The sequence below is a fragment of the Mustela erminea genome, chromosome 17 (genome assembly GCF_009829155.1).
Source record: "Mustela erminea isolate mMusErm1 chromosome 17, mMusErm1.Pri, whole genome shotgun sequence".
NCBI lineage: Eukaryota > Metazoa > Chordata > Mammalia > Carnivora > Mustelidae > Mustela > Mustela erminea.
This window is the reverse complement of record NC_045630.1, coordinates 53,306,532-53,329,635: the sequence shown is the minus strand read 5'-3', so window position 1 is coordinate 53,329,635 and position 23,104 is coordinate 53,306,532. Positions and strand designations below refer to the sequence as shown.

The 23,104-nt window shown below is 31.6% G+C and overlaps 1 non-coding gene across 1 annotated transcript; it reads right to left on the bottom strand.

The window, feature by feature from the left end:
- Nucleotides 1-17,257: 17,257 nt before the first annotated feature.
- Nucleotides 17,258-17,364, bottom strand: LOC116576861. The gene has a single exon (XR_004280320.1). It is a non-coding gene; the product is annotated as a U6 spliceosomal RNA (small nuclear RNA).
- Nucleotides 17,365-23,104: the final 5,740 nt, after the last annotated feature.

Genomic DNA, 23,104 nt, shown 5'->3' with positions numbered 1-23,104 from the left:
TATATTACATTAATTTCAGATACAACACAATTCAATATTTTTATATATTGTAAAATAATCACCACAATAAACTAGTTAATAGCTGTCAATATACATAGTCACAAAACTTTTTTTTTTCTTATAATGAGGACTTTTAAGATCTACTCCCTTAGCAACTTTCAATAGGATATTACTACCTATATTCACCATACTGTACATTACATCACAAGACTTAATTATTTTAAAACTGGAAGTTTGTATCCTTTGATGTGAAAAATTCCATTTTCTGAATCATTGAAGCAAGAATTGAGAAAATTAGTAACCAAGACAAGAGCACTTTTTTGCAGTAAGAATTTCATGTGCAATTTTTAACAAAATTTAAGGGATAATTTAAAAAATCTTTTTGCTTGTTTTTGTTTATTGCAATATTCCTGGACTTTCTTAAATTTCATGTGCTGGTGAGAAAGAAAAAAATCATTATAGGTTTACTAAATTCCATCACTTTGTTTCTCCTTCTTTCTTCTCCTCTTCTTCTTTCTCATCTCATTCTTCTCACTCCTTTTCATCTTCTTGGGCCTCTTCTATTTCATATTCCTATTTCTGCCTCTTCTCTTCCTCCCCCTCCTTCATTTTTCTTTTTCTTTTCTCCCAAGTTATAATATTAACAAAAGCAATAACAAAACAAAACTGACTGAAAAATGGACTATACTGGGGCACCTGGGTGGCTCAGTGGGTTAAAGCCTCTGCCTTCAGCTCAGGTCATGATCCCAGAATCCTGGGATCGAGCCCTGTGTTGAGCTCTCTGCTCAGCAGTGACCCTGCTTCCTCCTCTCTCTGCCTGCCTCTCTGCCTACTTGTGATCTCTGTCAAATAAATAAGTAAAATCTTTAAAAAAAAAAAAAAAGAACTACATTATTAATGTGATTATCTCATATTTCAATAATAATTTGGTTATTTAAAAACTTTAGAGGTGTTAGCTGAATAATTCATTAATTTATTATGCTTTTTTAAGATCTATAATCCTACTAAAATGTCACAACTAATAAAAGGACATAATAAAGAATCAAACAAAATTAGTATTACAAAAATATAAGTAGCACAAACTATTTTATCTTAAAAATAAAGGGAGTTCTGGGGCGCCTGGGTGGCTCAGTTGGTTGGACGACTGCCTTCGGCTCAGGTCACGGTCCCGGAGTCCCGGGATCGAGTCCCGCATCGGGCTCCCAGCTCCATGGGGAGTCTGCTTCTTCCTCTGACCTTCTCGCTTCTCATGCTCTCTCTCACTGTCTCTCTCTCAACTAAATAAATAAAAATCTTTAAGAAAAAATAAATAAATAAAAGGAATTCTTATGTAAAAATAAATAATTTAATTGATATACAATACAATAATTCTAAGATTATTCTTCTATTTGTCCAAATGTTATTTGAAAATCCTCAGTTCACATAACTAATTTAAGAATTAGTTTAAACAAACTTTTTTTTAAAATATGTGATGAATCATATATATGTTAAACTTACTGACATTATGCTTGTTGAGGACAATAAAACAAAGCAATACTCCATAATTCTTTAGGTCATATATCCCTTTTAAATTTGTTGAAACTTTAGGTTTTGTCTAGGAAAAAGAAATGCATTATAAGTGATTTTATTTATTTTTTTATCAGTTATACATCAATACTGTTAAAAATCAATCTATCTTGAGTGAATTAATTATGTCACATTTACTTCTGATCTCTGTATGAATTTTGTTGTTTTTTTTCTGATTACTCACTACCACAATTTCTTAAAATACAGCCAACTAATTAGTTCATATACAATTATTTAACAATCATATTCATTTACTAAATAAGATAATATGAACTTACTATACTGTTATTGGTGTGTTTAATTTGATTGAAGGATATTTAAGGTAAATTAATTGGTTTCTTTTATGCTGTAAAGATACAATTTCTTAACAATAAGCCTTGAATATCTGAGTTCAACCAGCTATCACATGAGAAGGTCTTCCAAGCACCAAGCACCTGTCTGGGAAAAAAAAAAAAAAAAAAAAAGGAGAGAGAGAAAGTAATAATATAATTGGGGAGTGGGGGACAAAATACCCTGTAGCCAGTAAGTTAATAAATTGTAAAAGGATAATATAAAGTATAGAAAAAAAACAAAAAAATAGAAAAAAAACACAGGCTTTTCATTACAACATACATAATAAAGAAAAATCTTACCACTTGGGTACAAATTAATTATAAAACACTTAGAAATAGAAAATAAGAAAAGGGCATAAAAATAGAAATCAAAAATTACAAATTTCTATAAAACTCATAGAAAAAATACTTAACCTTGCTATCACAAAAAAAAAAAATTTAAGCATGCTCATTTTGCCTATACTATTCATAAAGTTTTTAAAGACATAGATTTGAGGAAGAATGGAGGATTAGAACAGCCATACATTGTAGTGGACATGAAAACTGGTACAACCTCTCTAGGAAACAAGTTTTTTTAAAAAAATGCAACAAATACCTACATTAGTTAGTTTAACCTGCTCTAAAAAGAGACCTAAAGTACTCCTGTTCAGACAACTAAAAAGAAATATGAAATACTGTTGTTCAGACAATAAGAAATACATATTTCTCATGTAAAATCTGGAGATATGTAATCTCAGGACAAATAGTCATTTTTAATTGATATCATTCTTAAATGATAAGATCATTCAGTAACCCATATTCCTTCCACTTTATATTTCTGCCACAATCACTAAGAAATGTGTTGTAATCTGCATGACCAAATACAGGTCATCTCCACATCTGTGCATCAGGAAACAGAAAAAGTTAGATGATCACATGTCTAATTCAAGATCCAGTAAATGTAATTATGGTTGCCACTTATGTCCCATTGTTGCAAAGGTAGACACATAACACATAATAATGTGAAAATAACATTGGCCAAGGAGTTATCTAGCTAGCTAATTAGCATAACTTTATTATTACTGACAATTTCTTGTTTTTGATGAGTTCTATAAGTTATCGTACCCAAAGGCTTTTCTGGACATAGTTCTTAAACTTACAGAATATCTTCCTATATTTAATATTGCCGATGTTCTGCTCAGCTTTCTCTCATCATCAGTTCATTGGTAATGGTGTCATGCCATCTGAAAACTCTTATTTTGATCTATGCAGCTGGGCTGACAACCATTGTTTGCATAAATAAAAATAGTACAATTCATTTCAAAAGCCCTGAACAACAGAGCTCCTACTTTGAGCTGTATATAAAGCGTGTGCTTTTGGCAACAAAATCTTTTCTTTTTTCTTTTTTCTGGTACTGAATCTTCAAATTTTGTACTTTTACAAAATTTTTACTGCTTGTTGCCGGCAAAACATTGCTTTTGTAGGAGAACTTTATTTCCTTCCAAGTATGCTTGCGAACTGGCATTCTGCCTACTTTCTCTAGAGTTATAACTTCCATAGACTTGTAATTCGCTTTCCAATTTATTACAGGTGGAGTTTACATCAAACTTTTGCAAAGATGTAACAAAGATCGTAAGTCTTTATGTCTACATCCATTGTTACCTTGTTGTCCAATGACCAAATAGCAAGTCATTGACATATATTTTCAAGCATGTTCAGAACATATGTTCATATGTTCTGCCACCCCGCTCATCTGCCCTAGAGTGTTCTGGGTATAAGAATGCATTAGGGTTGTCATTTTCTCCTCACTGGATGTTTATTTTTTATAAAGATTTGATCTGTTCATATATCTGTAGAGCAACCTTTCGTCTCCCAACTTCATAGTAATCTTAGGTAGTGTTGCATTTTGGGGATAGGGTTTGCTCTGAGACTGGCTGGCTGGAACCACTTTCGTCAGCTAAGGCTGCTCCCATGTGGGTTAGTGCACTGGGCTTGCCAGACCCTGAGCCCAGCGGTGTCTAATAAAGTTCTTGGTTGTGACTGGAAAAAAAATCTTTATATGTCCAATACTTTATGTGTAATATCTAGGGAAAAAATAAATTATAGCAAAGATACTACAAAATAGAGTTAGTTAAATAATAGCAATTTTATTATTTTTTATACAGTAATTTTATGATAGGCTGGAAGTGGTGTCAGTGGGGGTGGGTCTAGCGCAGTGGAAAGCTTTATAATTCCAGTCATGCTGCCATGCCACTTTTATCTCTGGTTCCACTAAAATTATTACTATCATTCAAGCAATGAAAATGGAGAAAGAGATGGTCCAATAAATCACTTGGTAATATACTCAAGAAACAAAATGTTAGAAAATTAATAAATAAAAATAAGTGAATGGAATTTCAGTAGCAGTGTAATGAAAGAACTCTACCAATTACATATTCCTACATAGAACTGGTTCATACAGGCTCCTTCTTTAATCTGTGGTAAATCTCAATCCCATCTTTTGTTGTTTTCATTGAGTATTGGTTTCAACTATATGTATACACACACATATATATATGGTTTTCATCAATTATAGCAAACATTTTGATAACTAAGAGTTTTTTTAATTAACATACAACGTGTTATTGGTTTCAGAGGTGCAGGTCTGTGATTCATCAATCTTATATAATGCCTAGTGCTTATTACATCACATGCCCTCCTTATTGTCCATCACCCAGTTACCCCATCCCATTACCCCCCTCCACTTCAGCAACCCTCAGTTTGTTTTCTATGATTAAGAGCCTCTTATGGTTTGAAATAAGATATTTATCATAATACCATTTACTTAAAATGACTATTAAAACATGGTTTATTTGTGGGGGAGGTGGGTAATTGAATGTGCATATGCTTTTCCATATTTCTGAGCACAGTTGTAGGCATATTTGTATAGCTCTAGAAATAGCTATGGCCAGTATGGAATAATTCTGCTCCATCTATAGAGAAGCATTTTGAGGACTATATTCGAAATTACAGTTTATTCAGCTGCTGCTGCACTGACCACAAAAGACTGGCAGTGAGATGACAAAATAACAAGAATAAATCCAAGAAGTCCTGATCACTGAGTTATCACAAGAACCACACATGTTGTGCAAGGTCATCAGAAGTACATCAGAATTTGCATTCATGTAAAATAAATATTTGTTGATATTTGAGCATTTCTTTGTACCTTCACATGTTCTTGCATATTCTAAACATGAATTGGTATAGGAGGTGAGGTACAAAATATAAAATTTTGCTTCAATGGGCAAATTGTAGACCATAAGGGACATGATAATAGAGGTTGAACATAGTAGAGATTGATGTTATACCAGGACTGTCATGTATGACTACTTGGGAGGTAGATTACTAGCAATGAGTTTGTAGCTTCAGGGAAAGGGATTGGAAACAAGAAATGTAGTACTGCATCCTGGTCATCACCCTGCCCCTTAGCAGCGGAAATTCTGTAAATGGCCTTCTGCCAGATTATTGGCCTCTCACCTTAGGCAAAGAATTGGCAAATGTCCTAAGAAAAAATAACAGAATGCGAATCCACATCTCTGAAACTTGGCCCTCACTGGGCTATTGGCCCTGTAAGTTCTATTTTCTTGACACACACAAATATGTGTGTGTGTTTGTGTGTATTGTGTGTACGCGCCCCTTTCTAATCCATGCCTGAAGCAGCAATACACAAAAAATTCATCCACCTTAGGAGAACTGGAAGCCTCAAAGGAAAAATATTTTATAATGTATAATCAATCAAATGGTAATCAATCAAATAAGTAACTAATATAAATAGAGACTTTAAAAACACTTTTCCTGTTCTTTTTCTAGATGTAGTTTATAAGCATCACATAAAATACTGTGTGTCCACCAGTAACTTTTATTAGCACTATCTCAAATTTATTCTCTAAAAAGCCACCATTAAAAGGAACAAAACTCCATGACATTGTACTGAGTCCATATTTTTAGCAGAATGTGTCTGAAATATCTACCTGTGTGCCAAATTCCAGCATGGTGATGAGAATGATGCAAGCAATTGAAATTTATTATTAGTAGAAGTAGTGGTAGTAGTTATATCTAGTGAAAAATTTTTGTTAAGTCCTTTAATTCAGAATGATACACAAAAAATTCAAAGGTAACAAAAAGTATCATATGGAAATTTCATATCAATAAGAGTAAATATGATACTTTAAGTTTAGTATTTGTGGATAGTAATAAGAAAGTGATTACATATTTTTGGCAGATGGTTTATAATGCATAGGTGAGTATGGAGGGTTGTGATGTGTCAGTGTGTGAATAAAATTAACCAGAAAATGTTAATACATTTAACAAAATTTGAGGTCTAACCAATAGACCAATCATCACAGTTACCAGTTTAAGAGGCACCTGGGTGGCTAGGTGGGCTAAGCCGCTGCCTTCGGCTCAGGTCATGATCTCAGGGTCCTGGGATCAAGCCCTGCCTCCCCCTTTATCTACTTGCTGCTCTGCCTACTTGTGGTTTCTCTCTCTGTGTCAAATAATAAATAAAATCTTAAAACAATTACCAATTTTTAAAAAGTTTGTATACATGTGCTAAAATAATAAATTAACCACATATCCCAAAGAATAAGATCAACTGCATGGAATCAATCCCTCATCTTCATGCAAATGAATAATCTAGATACCATATTAATTATCATGAGATTCTGATTAGGCAAAAAGAAACATCCAAAAAGACTGAGATGCATGGTACATATGTCATAATGACAGAATAATGAGTTCAGCAATGTTGGTCATATGAAAGCATACATCATTTCTAAAAAATACATTAAGTTTAAAACATTAAATATGTGTGAAAATCACAAACTTGAAGAGCCACTGAACTAACAACTGTTGCTCAGTGTTGGAAAACTGCAATAAAAATTGATTCCATGAACTGACATGCATTAATGGTTTACCTCCAGATCGTGCATGTCATTATGAAATGACAATTATCTTTTCATAAGATTGCTAAAACACATAGGAGATTTACAAAAATCAAAGAAAATTATTACCACCCTAGAAATAGTATAATGTGAAAAATAATTGTGATATTTTATATGTGTTCTAGTTCTGTGATGAAGTATTATGCTGCTATGTACTGATATGAAGGTATATTCAGCATGTCTTAAATACAAACACTACTCATGCTGTTTTCTCAGAACCTGATACTTACATTAAAAACAAACAAACAGGATAAGAAAAATCAAATCATTGTAAAAACATTATCTATAAACATATATAAAATAGATTAGATATAAATTATATTAATTATAGATTACAGTATATATTTTCAATATGTGCAATCTTTTCATGCCTTCTTGCAATAAAATTTTCTCCTAAAGACTGTGATCTTTTATAAGGTCTATCACTATAAGCTGCTCTGTTTTTGATTCCAACTTTCTCCAACCCTCACATTTTTTCACCTTTTCACTCAGCATAATGATTTAAATGGTTAATTCATTTGCTGTTTCCCAACTTGATAATGTTAGTTATCTCTATCCTATTACAATATATCCTATTACCAATATAATCAAATCCATTTTCCAAATGGAAAGTGTAGTAGTACTTGCAAGGGAAGTTCAATCAGTCATTTCTGACTGTGTTAAGGAACTAATTATTCTTTTAATGTCTGCATAAGTCAAACAAAACGAGAGAAAAATGGAGTGATGTTTTCATTTTTCTTTGTAACAATGTATGAACAGTATTAAACTACCATCTACCATTAAGTTTTAAATATATGTGTGTGTATATATGTATATGTATATGTGTATATATATACACATATATGTATATGTTTTTAAATATATATGTGTGTATATGTGTGTATATATGCATATGCATACATATATACACGTATGTGTATATATGTATGCATATGCATATATACACAATATACACACACACACACACAAACACACACACTCACATGTATGTTAATTATGTAGACTTTGGGTGTCATACTTACTCATTTCTTTGAAGTTTTCCTGAAGTGTTTCTGCTACTAAAATACCTTATGTGGGGAGCACCTGGGTGGCTCAGTGGGTTAAGCCTCTGCCTTCGGCTCAGGGTCCTGTGATCTCAGGGTCCTGGGATCGAGTCCTGCATTGGGCTCTCTTCTCAGCGAGGAGCCTGCTTCCTCCTCTCTCTCTGCCTGCCTCTCCGTCTACTTGTGATACCTCTCTCTGTCAAATAAATAAATAAAATCTTTAAAAAAATAAGAAATTGTTTATCAAAAAAAAAAAGGAAAGAAATTCTGTTTATCATTGGTTGAAAGCAGAGATGACCTAGCTTTAAAAAAGTGAAATTCGAGTTGCAAAGAGAAGAGTTATTGTCCAATGTCCCAATTTGCTTGCTAAAATTAAAGTATGTTTAAGGGACAAATATCCTCAAGCTTGGAGTAACTACTGTAATGGGGTAGCTATTCTGAACAAACTACTAAAGTCACCCTACATATTGACTTTAAAAAAATTTATCAGAAAAAAATGAGGTAAGTGGGGATGAAACTTAGAAAGAACATGAATTAATTATGTAACTTAAAAAAGGTCAGTTTGTAAGTATACAATATAGAAGCATTGCTTCATCAAAGTAAATCTACATTTACGGTAGATCCTCAATTGCAACTGTAATCTGATAAAACTTTCTGTAATAGATGAATTCCACTCAATATTGTTTTCAAATACAATACTCTGTCAACATTTTTGGGTATATTATATTGGGGTGTATAATACATACATTATCAGCTCCTTACATTGGAGAGAAATGTTTTAACTGATTTAATAAAAACAAAAATAACATTTGAGGATAGGAGACATGGACGAGGTTTTAGGCAAAGTAAGAAAACTTTTACATTTTGGCACATACTTTCTTTTGCTTATGTGTTCATTAGCAAGTATTTTGCTATGAAATCTAAGAGGAAATTTTTATCTAATGTGACACTATTTTGTGTATGTTTTTTAATAAATTTATAAAATAGAAAAACACTCAAATATATCTTGAAAGTACAAATAAATTATCTATTATAATTCACCGATTATAATATATTGCACCATTGTAAATAGAGAAACATTACACTTTTTAGGTAACTAGTCATCTTCCAAAGTGACTACACTATTTTGCATTTCCACCAGCCATGATGAATTTTTGTTGTCTCATGTCTTCACCAGAATTTGATATCTTTCAGTTTTGAATTTTTTGATTTGTTTACTATTATATGTAAATGTGCATACATGCATGTATATTTTAACCTTTTTTATAGCTGTATGTATCTCATTTTAATTTTTAATTCCCTGGTGACAAATACTTTTGAACATATCATAGGCTTATTTGCTATCTGTTTTGAATGAGGAGTTTGTTCAGGTATTTTGCCCATTTGTAAATTTTGTGATAAATGTTCATATAACTGAGCTGTGAAATATCTTTGCATAATTTGGATAAAATCTTTTATAAGATGTTATACAAATACATTCTCTCAGTCTTTGATTTCTGTTTTTATTCACTCAGTAGTGTTTGCAGAGCAGCAGTTTTTAATTTGAATAAAGTTCAATTCATTAAATTTTTCTTTTATATATTATGCTTTTGGTGTTATATCTAAAAACTCATCACCAAATCCAAGGTCACATAGATTTTTTTTTTTTTAGAAATTTTAGGATTTTCTTTTTTTTTTTTTTTTAATTTTTTATTTTTTATAAACATATAATTTTGGTATATGATCTTTTCTAGTTAATTTTGTGAAAGATTTAAGGTTTGGATCTGGGTTAATTTTTGTTTGTGGACATACATTTATTTGATCATTATTTGTTGAATAGATGATATATTCTCTCTTGGAATGCTTTTGCATTTACCTCAATTTTCTTTCCTTTTTTTTAATACTTTATTTATTTATTTAATTGAAAGAGAGGAAGTGAGAGTGTACATGTGTGTGCACTTGTGCATGCACAAGCAGGGGGAAGGGCAGGAGGAGAAGGCGAGAATCCTAAGCAGACTCCATGCTGAGTGCAGAGCCCAATGTGGGACTCTCTCTGATGACCTAAACCAAAATAAAAAGTTGGGCACTTAACTGACTGAGCCACCAAGGTGACCCTCTTCTCAATTTTCACTTGAGTACATTGGAGTGGGTGTTTTTATAATTGAATTAATTGTATTCACTTCATATCTTCAAATCACAACATTTCCAAGAAATCTGTAATATTTACATCATTTTTCAGTACAAAAAATAAAGCATAGGTCAAATCTTACTCTTTAAATATTTTTATGCACTATTTTGGTGTAAAGTTCTGATAACGGACAGGATACTAGTAAATTTCTTATTAATAATTTGTAAATTTCAATTATAACTCAGGAGTAAATATATTTTTACAAATAATGGAATAAAAGCAAGAATGCACTTTTTAGTTTTTTCTAGTTTGAAAATTTATTTCATTTATATCAATATTTTATCTACATGAAACAGGAAAAAAGCACATATGTTTAAGAATACTTGTGTAAGTCTCTTACAACAAACACTGATTATTTTGCATATTTTTACATATTTTACCTCATTTAATTTTTTCTTTTACCTCTTTGTAGTGAGATCTATTGCAATCTTCATTTTAAAAAAAGAACTCAGTGAAGCAAAGAGTTTAAGTAACTTTTCTAATTTCTAATAACATCTAGTAAGATTTCATTGTGGCATCAAAATTCATTCTATGATTTATTTTTGTGTTCTGTCATTTAAAGATTAATGCGAAATAATATAAACTATGTCTTTAATGTCTCTAACACACCTGTTTTAATTATTCAAAGTATAATGTCCACTTTATAGATAGATCCTAATTTTAATGGATTCACTTCATGTTTCAAGAATTTTAAACAATATTTCTGGCTAAATTAAAAAATATTTTTTCTTATATTAATATTAGCCTTTGGTGATGAAATGTACAAATATGAAACATGTTAATCCTTACACTTCCTTTTTTTTTTACTTTGTATGTTCATTATGAGATTTCTTACTTTGAGCTTTTGTACAACTACTCTACTTTGTGAGTGTTATTAAAATTAGCTTCTATAATCAGTATTTAAATCTAATTAACTGTAGTCCACAGCCTTTACTAAAGGTAAAGAGATCAGTGAGTTTACTTTTCAAGCCTACTGAATGTGTTCTTTCTTAATATGACCTTAGTAGATTATATTTTTTTTCAGAAATTCTTTCTTCTTCATTTATATCATTTTCTTTTTTTTCTTCCTTCATATCTCTTTGGCCCTTTGACCTGCTTTGCCAGTGAAATGTGATAACAACTAATATTTTACCTGACCAGATATTTTCAATATACTAGGATGATTTTACTTGTCCTCTTGCATCTTTAAAGTAACATTTCTAGATACAGGTGCTTATCTCAAGGAACTGAGTTTTTTTGCCTGGATCTCATAATGAATTATAAATGAAATAGTAAACACTGTTAACCCACAGATGCATGAGCAAGAAGTAAATGTGTGCCATCAAAAGTTACTGAAATATTCTGATGTTTTATTAAGCAATATGTACACAAATATTGGACTAAATCAAATACAATGAATTACATACCTTTCTACAACCAATAGATGAAGTGAGGACATCAATGTCAGTGCCTCAATTTAAATTAGTGTAAGGGTGCTTGGCTGGCTCAGCAGGTAGGGCATGCAAATCTTGATTCCTGGTTTGTGAGTTCAAGCCCCACATTGGGTATAGAGATAACTTAAAAATAAAATCTTTTAAAAAATGGTGTATTAACCAAGGTTCTCCAGAGAAACAAAACCAATACAATACATATTTACATAGAAATAGATTTATTTTAAGAAATTGTTCATGAGATTATTGAGGTTGGCAGGTATAAAATCTGCTGGAGACCCAAGGAAGAAACAATAATGCAGTTCAAGCCTAAAGGTCACCTGCTGACAGAATTCCTTCTTGCTCAGGGGAAATTAGTTTTTGAGCTCTTAAGGCCTTCAACTTTTGTTGATTTGTATGAAACCTAACCACATTATGGAAGGCAATCTGTTTTACTCAAAGTTCATGAATTTAATATTAAACTCATTGAAAAAAAAAAAAAAAACCCTCACAGAGACTTTTAGAACAATGTCTGACTAAACATCCGGGCACAGTGTACCAGCCAAATTATAAGTAAAATTACCATATTAGTAAATCTGAATCATGTTCTTACATAAGGCTATAAATACAAATTTAATGTTTCATATTTCACACGAGTCTTGAAATCTATTAAAACAAAAGGATGAAAAAAAAGTAATTTATTAGCCAAATGTATGACTTTATAGTTTTATTTGAGTGTTTTCAGTATCATTATCAATGCATAAAATCAGGAGATTTTTTTTTTTTTAGGTAGATATCTGGATAACTTGTTTTTCTTGAAAACTCAGATCTGTTACTACACGGCAGCATTTGACTCCCTCCTTAGACTGTCATTCCCTGCTTCTTTGCCACATTCTCCACTGCTCCTTTTAACACTAGGTCAGTATCAGTTGCCTTTATTACCTTACTTGTACTTTTCTTATACTCGGAGTTAGATTAAATGATTATGTCATGGAGATATTTCAGCCCTTTGCATTATTTGAGAAACATAATCTTAAAGATATTAGAATAAATTCATTTTAGAAGAAGAGAAGTATGTAAGTTCTTATTAGATTTGTTGTCATGTTTTCTGAGACTGAAGAAGGCTCTTTTAATTTTGAAAATTTTCTCTGAATTACTTGAAATATTGTCATTTATAATACTCTTGCTGAATACCACCAGTCTTTCAGTTCCTGAATTGAACCCTTAATAGCAGTCAGTATCACCTAAAATGATAAATTAAAAATAGAACATCAAGCTGCTCTTTAACGTCAAGGCTCATTTAATATAACTGATCGCTATGAAAGCAAACAATGAACAATTAAAAAGAGATCCTGTCCATATAATGTATATCAAGTATTTTAATTGTCTTCATTAGGGATGCATGAAAAAGCCAAAATGTGTTTTGGTTGTGGAAAGTAATGATCCAAGATAAAAATATATCAACATGGGAGAAAAATAGCACATAAAATCATTTCTGATTTGTCACCTGGAATTAGAAGCACCTTTCCATGACATAATATTGTCAAACCTTTGATTCAGTTATTAAATGTGCAGATGATTAAAGTACAAGCTGGTCAAAGAAATCTAATTAACAGTGCAGATTATTCTCAGAAGTGAGCTACTACTTTATTCATATTGTGAACAACTTAAAATGCTTCACACCAAGATAAGACTTGATGTAAAAGAAAATTGTGGACAGTAGGCATTGTGATACAAAGTATGCCTGTTGAAATTGTATGTTCCATAAAAATTTAAAAAATGTAATTTTTGAGTCATTGCACTGTACACCTGAAATTAATATAACAATATATGTTAATCAACTGGAATTAAAATAAAAACTAAACAAAATCTCAAACAAACCAGAAACTATATATTTCAAAACCAGACAATAATTTTAATGCTGGAGTTTTCAACTTGCACACTGTTGACATTTTAGATCAGATAAATATTTTATTGTTGTTTTTCTTTTTTTCTTTTCTTTCTTTCTTTTTTTTTTTTTTTTTTAAGTCCTGAGCTGCCCTATTCATTCTAGGATATTTAGTAACACCACTGACCTTAACCCATTACAGGCCAGTGGCAGTCCTCTAGTTGTGACAGCCCAAAATATCTTCAAATATTGTCAATATTCCCTGTAGGGCAACATCATCTCTAGTTGAGACATATAATTTAATGTTACATCTTCTTAAATATTAAAATACATATCCATGAGTATTCAAAAATAGGAAAATAAACATGCACAATGATCATTTATCTAAAGGAAATGTGGGATTAAAAATTTACTTAAAATTTAAAATCTTAGAACTGAATCACAAGGACCACAATCAAGATAAGTGATATATACATCACATAGTTACCATTTTCATCTTTGCCTGCCTGCCTGCCTTCCTTCCTTCTTTTCTTCTTCTCCTCTGCCATCGCTGCTTTCTCCTCCTCCCCCTCCCCCTCCTCCCCCTCCTCCTCCTCCCCCTCCCCCTCCTCCCCCTCCTCCCCCTCCTCCTCCTCCTCCTCCTCCTCCTCCTCCTTCTTCTTCTTCTTCCTTCTGTGTGTGGTGAGGACACCTAAGATATAACTTCTTAGGAAATTACAAGTAAGCAATACATGGATGTAAACTATAGTCACCATGCCGTATTTACATCTTCAGAAATTATTCATCATAATCATTCATAATTGAGACTTTGTATCCTTTGATCAGTATCTCTCTATTTGCTCATCCCTTGAGTCCCTGGTAACCACAATTCTGTGCTCTCTTTCTATGAGACCGTTTTAGATTACACATAGTAAATGAGATCATTCACCATTTGTCTTTTTGTGCCTGGCTTATTTCACTTAGCATAATGTCCTCCAGGTTCATCAATATTATCACAAATGGCAAGTCTTCCTTCTTTTTAACAAAATAAATATGCGTTTCATTGTTGATCATATTTTCTTTATACAGTCGTGCATCATCAGACATTTTGGTTTTTTCAGTGTCTTGGTTACTGTGTATAATGTTGCAATAAACAAGGGATTACAGATATGTCTTCAAGATACTGATTTTATTTCTTTAAAATATATACTTGGAAGTGGGATTCTGGATTATATAACAGTTCTAATTTTATTTATTAAGGAAATCTCCATATCATTCTCCATAATGGTTGTATTAATTTACATTCTTACCAACAATGTATAAAGTTCTCTTTTCTCCACATCCTCTTCCGCACTTATTATCTCTTATCTTTTTTATAATAGTTATAGTGACAGACGTAAGGTGATATCTTATTGTAATTTTTATTTTCATTAATGAATAGTGAGGTCGAGTATGTTTTCATATATGTGGTTCTCATTTGTATATCTTCTTTTGAGAAATGTTATTCAAGGTTTTTTTGGCCAATTTTTAAATTGGATCATATTTATTTATTTATACTGTTGGGTTTTATGAGTTCCCCATGTATTTTGGATATTTACCCCTCATCAGACATATTCTCTATTCCGTAGGCTTTCACTCTGTTGATTGTTTTCTTTGTTATATAGAAAATTTTCAGTTTGATGAAGTCCCACTTGTCTCATTCTGCTTTTGTTTCCTATGTTTTTGTGTTATACCCCGAAATCATTGCCAATACCAATGTCAGGAAGCCATTTCCCTATGTTGTCTTCTAATAGTTTCATAGTTTCAGGCCTCATGTTTAATCCACTTTTAAGTTGATTTTTGTGTCTGTTGTAAGATAAGGGTTAAAATTCATTCTTTTGTTTGTGGACATCCAATTTTCCCAATACCATTTGTTGGACAGACATGCTTTACCTACTTGTATTCTTGGGACCCTTGACAATTGTCAGTTGACTATATTTGCAGGCATTTATTTCTGGCCTTTTTTCTATTCCATTTGTCCTTAAGTGTGTCTTTATGTTAATACCATACTGTTTTAACTACTGTAGCTTTGTAATATATATTTTAATTTGAAAATGTGATGCCTCCAATATTGTTCTTGCTCGAGATTGTTTTGGCTATTCAGAGATTTTTGTGGTTCCATATAGATTTTAGAATTATTTTTTATGTTTCTGTAAGAAATGCAATTGGGATATTGATATACTCTTCATTGAATATGTACCATACGTGAAGTAGACTGGACATTTTAAAAATATATTAAATCTTCCAATCTATGAACACAACATACCTTCACAATTATTTGTTTCTTTATTAATTCCTTCTATAAACCTTTCATAGTTTTTCGTCTACAAATCTTTTGTACCTTAGATAACTTTATCCTGAATATTTTCTTTTTAATGTTATGTAAATATATTGTTTTCCTATTTCCTTTTCAGATAGTACATTGTTAATGTATAGAAAGCAACTCATTTTCGTACGTTGATTTTGTACTCTGCAATTTTACTGAATTCATTTATTAGTGCTAACAGTTTTTTTTGCATTTGATAAGAGGAAGCTAAAATTATTGATTAAGGGAAAAGATCACCTTACAAAGTTTTGGATGTGCCTACATGTTTCAGGAGGAGAGGAGGTCAGAATTTATTAAGAATTGTAAGTTTGGTTTAAAGCAGTATTTAAATGTAAGGGTTTGGTAAGGACTGAGTTAGAATCATATACAACAGTCCAGAATTGCTGAAAACAGATGGGAGATAATTTTCAGAAAAATATTCAAATAATCTTAGTGTGTAAATTGTTTATTGAAGTTTTCCAACAAAGGGCTGATGGCTTTCCAGGAGTATCTATAATGAACCATGCAAACATTAGTGGGACAGACAGAACAGTCTTGGAAGAGTAAAGAAGTACTAATAATGACAACAGAATAGCAAACTTATGTTAATGTGAACATTAAGGTGTGATTTAGATTCTTAGTGTCCAGTCGAAGTATGGGAGTTCACAGTTTTAAGGCATTAGTTCTCAATGGTCTAATCTAGTTCACAGTGTCATATTTTCACCTAATTAATGAAGAGTTACACAGTTCATTGCATTATTAGTTTTTTAAACTATCTCTTCTCTGTACTCCTAATTCCCCTGGGCTTTTTCTCTACCTTCTCAAAATAGTTTTATTTAACACTAAACTGTGTCTATTTTCCAAATTAACATTTGTAGCCTATTGCATAAAAGCAATTTGAATTTTTACAATATGGTTAAATATTCTTAGATGAACAGAACACACAAAATTCCAGTTATAAAGCAATTATCCATTTCTTCTTGGTAACATATCAAAAAGTTTTATTTTATATTTTTGAACAGTTTCTCAATACATATTTGTTTATCAATGAGTTCACGTCATATTTATCTAAAGTGAATTTAAGAGTTGCAGTAATTATGAAATTGAGACAAACATTTAAGAAAAGAGGGGTTTAAAAAATATATGTATATATGTTTTCTATCTTGTTATTTACCTATCTGCAAACAAAATTTTACCAATACTGCTCTTGCTCTTATTTCCATATTCTTTCTTATAGGTTGTAGAAAATTTACATTTTTTATCATTTTGGAAGAGGAAGGGTTGAATCAACTGTGAAATGTTTTCAGTATCCTTTATTATCAATTGAATCATAGTTTCCTTCAAGTTTGTTGGTGTATATGATGCATTTGCCAAATGAATTCCTAAATAAACAGATTCTAAATATAACTATGATGAATAAAAAAATCTGTAGTAATGCACAACTATAGAAAAATCTCTGGATACACACCCACTCACACACATACACACTACTCTATTTTCTGACATGTGATCTTCTTTTATACATTTTCCACTAAGAAATCTCAGTAAAAGTTTTTTTTTTTTTTTTTTTTAATATGGAACGCTTCACGAATTTGCGTGTCATCCTTGCGCAGGGGCCATGCTAATCTTCTCTGTATCGTTCCAATTTTAGTATATGTGCTGCCGAAGCGAGCACAGTAAAGGTTTTTATATGAAGTACTAATTTGCCATTCATGTTAAAATGAATATAACTAACCAAATCCTACGAAACACCCTAGATTTGTTAGAGCAATGTCTTGTATTGAAACTATTCTTGTGGGGTGCCTGGATGGCTCGGTGGGTTAAAGCCTCTGCCTTCAGATCAGGTCATGATATCAGGGTCCTGGGATCGAGTCCCACATAGGGCTCTCTGCTCAGTGGGGGGCCTGTTTCCTCCTCTCTCTCTGCCTGCCTCTCTGCCTACTTGTGATCTCTGTCTGTCAAATAAATAAATAAAATCTTTAAAAAAAAACTATTCGTGTAATTTCTCAAAACAATGCCTCCAGAATTTCAAATCTATTGTTACTAATTATTTTAAAATATGGAAAATACTATTTTGATGTTGGGAAAAATATTCAAATCTTGTTTAAACTCTGTAAAGGAAGATGGAAATCAAGCTGCATAATAATATTTTGTTTAAAAATAGTGTAAAATATTTCTAAAAACAATTGTAGGAGGTAAATTTCAAAATGATCTTGAACAGGGTAGCTTATTTAAATAAACATATATACTTTTGAAGTGAATACCTTAAGGAATATGAACTTTGAGATATGTAATTTCTACTGGACAGCTCCTTTATATTATTATAAAAATTATTTTAATATTTATATATGAATAATAATGGTTTTCTTGCCTTGTTTCTCCATTCCTTATTTCAGAAAAGTGCATATGTGTAGGGAATAGAAATAAAGGTCAGATTTTTAAAAAATTGTTGCTTTGTAGGGCGCCTGGGTGGCTCAGTGGGTTAAGCCGCTGCCTTCGGCTCAGGTCATGATCTCAGGGTCCTGGGATTGAGTCCTGCATCGGGCTCTCTGCTCAGGGGGGAGCCTGCTTTCCTCTCTCTCTCTCTGCCTGTCTGTCTGTCTACTTGTGATGTCTCTCTGTCAAATAAATAAAATCTAATAAATAAATAAATAAATAAACTTTTAAAAAAATTGTTGCTTTGCAGCTAAGAAGTATAAACTAATAGGAAAAAAATACCTTTTAAAAAAATTTTTTAGAGATTCACTGATAAATAGCTGTTATTTGCTCAAATACAAAGTTAAGTCATAAAGCATTTTATACATAGGAATTTTGACCAGAAAAAGTAGTAAGACCACTCAGAAAGGATGATCCTGGTATAGGACACACGTAGTAGTTACATTAGCCAGGTAGTGAAGGCACAGTGCCACAATTAACTACACGTGTTAGTGCTGGGGAAACAATTAACATCTCTGAACTTTATAGCAAATAAAATGCAATTCCCTCTAATTGTATAGTAATTAAATGCACGTTCTTCCCACTTCTTAAAAGTCTTTTCGAATATTTCTCTTTACTCTTGTACAGTTTGTACATTTTACAAAACAACCTTCACATCTCTGCTTTTCAGCATTTGGCCTGTCTTAACTTGAGTCTTATTTTTCATCCTGTTGTTTCTCCAATATTAGACTGCTCTGTTAGCTGAGTTATCTGATTCTTTAAGACACTTCAGAAAGCTACTTTTCTTGTGAGAATCAACTCTATGCAGTAGTAGCAGGAGATGAACAGTGGAAAGCACTACTGTCATGGTAACCGATACTTCACCCATTAGGATGCTAACCATTTTTTTTTTTTTATTTGTCTGCAATTCTTTACTCTTTCCTACATATCAAAACCTATTTTTCTCCTCAAAATGTCAGTTCCTAAATTGAAGGATTACCAATGTTCAGTTTTACAAATTTGTGCAATTATAATGCAGAAACTATTTACTTCCCAGTAATTGGAATATAGCCATCAGTGTGGGAATAAAAGCAAGGCTTACAGTTCAGAGTAAAGAGAAAAAAAATCATATAATACAGCTTGTGCCAACAGGGTAGAACTTCACTTGGCCTCTGTGACACTGAGCATCAATGTAGAATTTTAATTGCAGTTTGTCTTTTTCAACAAGGAAGCATGTTCTGAACACTTTTGCATAGCATTAGTTCTGAAACTAAGTTAAGGTTCTCACCTTATGATTTATGTTGATATACTAATATTTCATGTTGGGTAAAAAAAACAATCTACAGGTAATGCCATGTAGCTATGTACTATGCCATGTCGATATTTAGCTACGTACTTTGTACTATAGCATCACAGGTATCATTTATATCAACTCTATGTCCTTCTGAAATGTTTCTTGTTCTCATTTATGACAACAAACAGCACTAATGATATATGTTGTCTGACCCATTTTATCTTCTTACGACTTCATACTTCTTGTTTTGTGATAAGGAATGCACCTATGCTTGTTAGTACCACTACCACTGTTTCAAGACTAACAGTCCCAAATAGGAATCATTTTTCTTAAAGGTGAACAGTTACTTACAACTCATATATTCAACCAAAGAAGACATTCTGGTTGATGGTGAAAGCTATATTTAAATGAAGACCAGCATTTTTGTGCTAGCCCTTTATCTAAAAATATAACATTCTAAAATTCAAATAGATAACAAAACAAACTATAATTGCCTCCTTAAAATTTCTTCCTTAGGACTATTTCCTAAAGGAAAGGTAGTTATCAGTCCCTACACAGTTTACCTACTAACTCTGACATCACTGTTTTACCTAAAAAATTTGTAGATCTACATATTCATTTCTACTTCTTCAACTTCTAAGGCAATTCAGTTTGACATGTCTGAATATGTAAAGTATTACAATCAACTGCTCACTTAAGTCCAGCAACAGTACTCCTTCTATGATCTACCTGATTTGTTCCCATAATTCGTTTTAAGCATTTTTTAGGTTAATTTCATAGTTAAGAATCCATTTATTCATTCTAGCACCTATGATGTTTTTCAAGCCTCTTACTAATCTCTGACCGTTTTTATCAGAATGGTGCCAGTAATTTCAAAGACAAACTCCTAACTTTGGGCTACCCTTTACTTCTCTCCTCAACTTAAATAGTTGCTCGGTCACAAAATTTTTTGTCCTCTTCTCTTGCCTGGTTTATTTCCACTCTTATAATTTGCATGGCACACAGATATTCTTGGAAATAACTCTTGCCTCTACAGTACAAAGAGGTATATCTAGGTTTGTTGTTTTCTTTATATGACATAAAATCCTCTTTAGCCAGTTGTCTTTCCAGAAAAAAATGTCTTAATAATAAGTTGCTTCATAAAATTATTATTCTTTTTACCATGATCATTTTTGTTATCTTGGCTGGAAATTTTTTACTGCATAAAATATTCCAGGGGAAGAGATATGATAATTTTTAGAAGGAATTAAAATCAACATATTCTGAATTATTATACATGCAAATGAACATTTAATGTATCATTGTATTCAAATGTATGTATATTACATACACAAGTTGGTTTCCAAATTGTAACAATTATCTTTGTTTCAAATGTAATGAAGTTGAAAATTAAAGTTTAAAGAGAAAAGAAATATCTCAAATGCTTACTTTGATTAACTGAATGATATCTTTGTTTATATGGAATCAAAACAATGACTAATTTAATAAGTTAACTCAAACAGTCATTTGATAGGGTAAAATTCATATGAAGCAATTGCTTATCGTCATGTAGCTGTGCTAATTTGAGATTATTTAACTGTGTAGGGTTTACAGAAATAGAGTCACAACAGATTTATCTATAATAAAAAACGTGTATATTTCAATTGTTTTGAGAGTATGACTTCAATTGTATCAATACATTTAGATATTACACAATAGCGAACTTTTTTTTAATCTGAAAACTATCTCATGCTTTTTTCCAAGTTAATTCAAATGATGCTCTATTAACTCAATTTAGTTACTCTTTTTAACAATAGAATCATTAAATATATTTCAAATAATTAAATGCCAAATACCAATTAGTACAATCAGTTGTTTTCTCTTACCTCTCATAATTCAGTCTTGCCCTTTGTCACATTCTAGAAATTAAATTAGGGTTTTATTTATTTATTTGACAGAGAGATAGAGAGAAAGCACAAGTAGGCAGAGCAGCAAGCAGAAGGAGAAGAAGAAGATTCCAGCAGGGAGCCTGATAGCGGGCTCAATCCCAGGATTCTGGGATCATGACCTGAGCTAAAGGCTGCCACTTAACTGACTGAGCCACCCAGGCGCTCCAATAGTATATATTTTAACTGTGATAGTCTTTCTATCAGATTAAAGATTTACTTTTAAACAAAGAATTACAATATATCTGTACTATTTGTACATGTAAATAAAATACCCCAAAGCACAACAAAACAGTGAATATGAAACTCAGTGAATAATTCATATTTTTAAGTGAACAAAAAATTGTATAATTGTGGGGAGTTAAATTTCATCTCCAACATATTTTGTGATTATCATTGTGATTGGTTGTCTAATAATATTGATTTCTTAAATGATATAAAATAAGTAGAGATTCCTGAGCTCAACTCTACCTTTATGGGCTATTACAGATATGTAGATATACTATAGATATTATAGATATACAGTGATAAAATTGGCCATCTTATTTGTTCTGTTTAAAATGTGTTAATTCTCTAGCGAATAGGTATCATTATTGCTTATTATAATTCCTTAATTCTACACAATATACTATTAGAACTGGAAGAGAAATAACTGTCCCTAGAGAGAAAAAACTTGAGACTAATAAAACCTTGATATAAAAGTCAGACAAAAATATTATAAGAAAAGGCAACTACAAACCCAGATATTCATGAATAAAAGAATACATATGCAAATTGATAGATATAAAATAAAATATTAGCGAATCAAGTCCAGCAATATATAACAGACAGAGACAAATCATGACCAACTTAAGTATATCCTAGAACTTAAGTATGTGTTAAGGCTTAAAAAGCAGTTTATACAATCTCCCATATATACAGATTAAAAACATATGCACAACTTTATAAACACACAAAAAGTAATTAATACAATTAACTATAACATCTAATGAAGTGCTGACAAAATTCGACAAACTGGAAATAGAACATGGAAGGGTACATTTGTGGATACAAGATTCCTTTTTAAAAATACCACTACATTCATATTAAAAGTTCAGAATCAGAAAGAAGGTTAGATGTTCATTCTTACCACTTTTATTCACTATTATACTACTGCACATAGACAGATGGGTGTATTTTGTTGAGGATATGGGGCACCAGAAACTCATTCATCACAGATGGGGATATAAATTGGTACAGCTATTTTGAAAAAGGATTTCAAAGGAATATTTTTCTGGGATTGAGAAACTGATTTAAAAATATATTAGGCAATTGAAAGAGCTAAGAATAGTTAAGGGTCACCCGAAGAAAAAAAATGATCTATTTTTTAGTATGTTTCATTCTGGAGTATGATTTTTGACAGAAGTTCCAAGGTAATTCAAAGGGAAAATGATAACCCGTACAGTGTGGCTAGAGCATACATTAATAAAACAGAATATAGAATCTAGAAATAGACCCACTGACATAAGTGGCAATGACATGAAGATGAATCGGGCAGGATAATGAATATGGACAGGATAGACTTTTCAATAAGTGACACTGGTATATCAGTGTAACCACATTAAAAAAGGAAAAACAAATATGAGGGTTTAATAGTATAATATTGGAAGATATCTTCATTATGTTAGTAAGAGAAAACATATTCAGATAAGACTGAGAGGATAATCTTCCCATCGTGTAAGAGTTTAAGAATGCAATCCAAACGCATGAGTGCCTTTGGACTCTCTGTTTCTTTCACACCC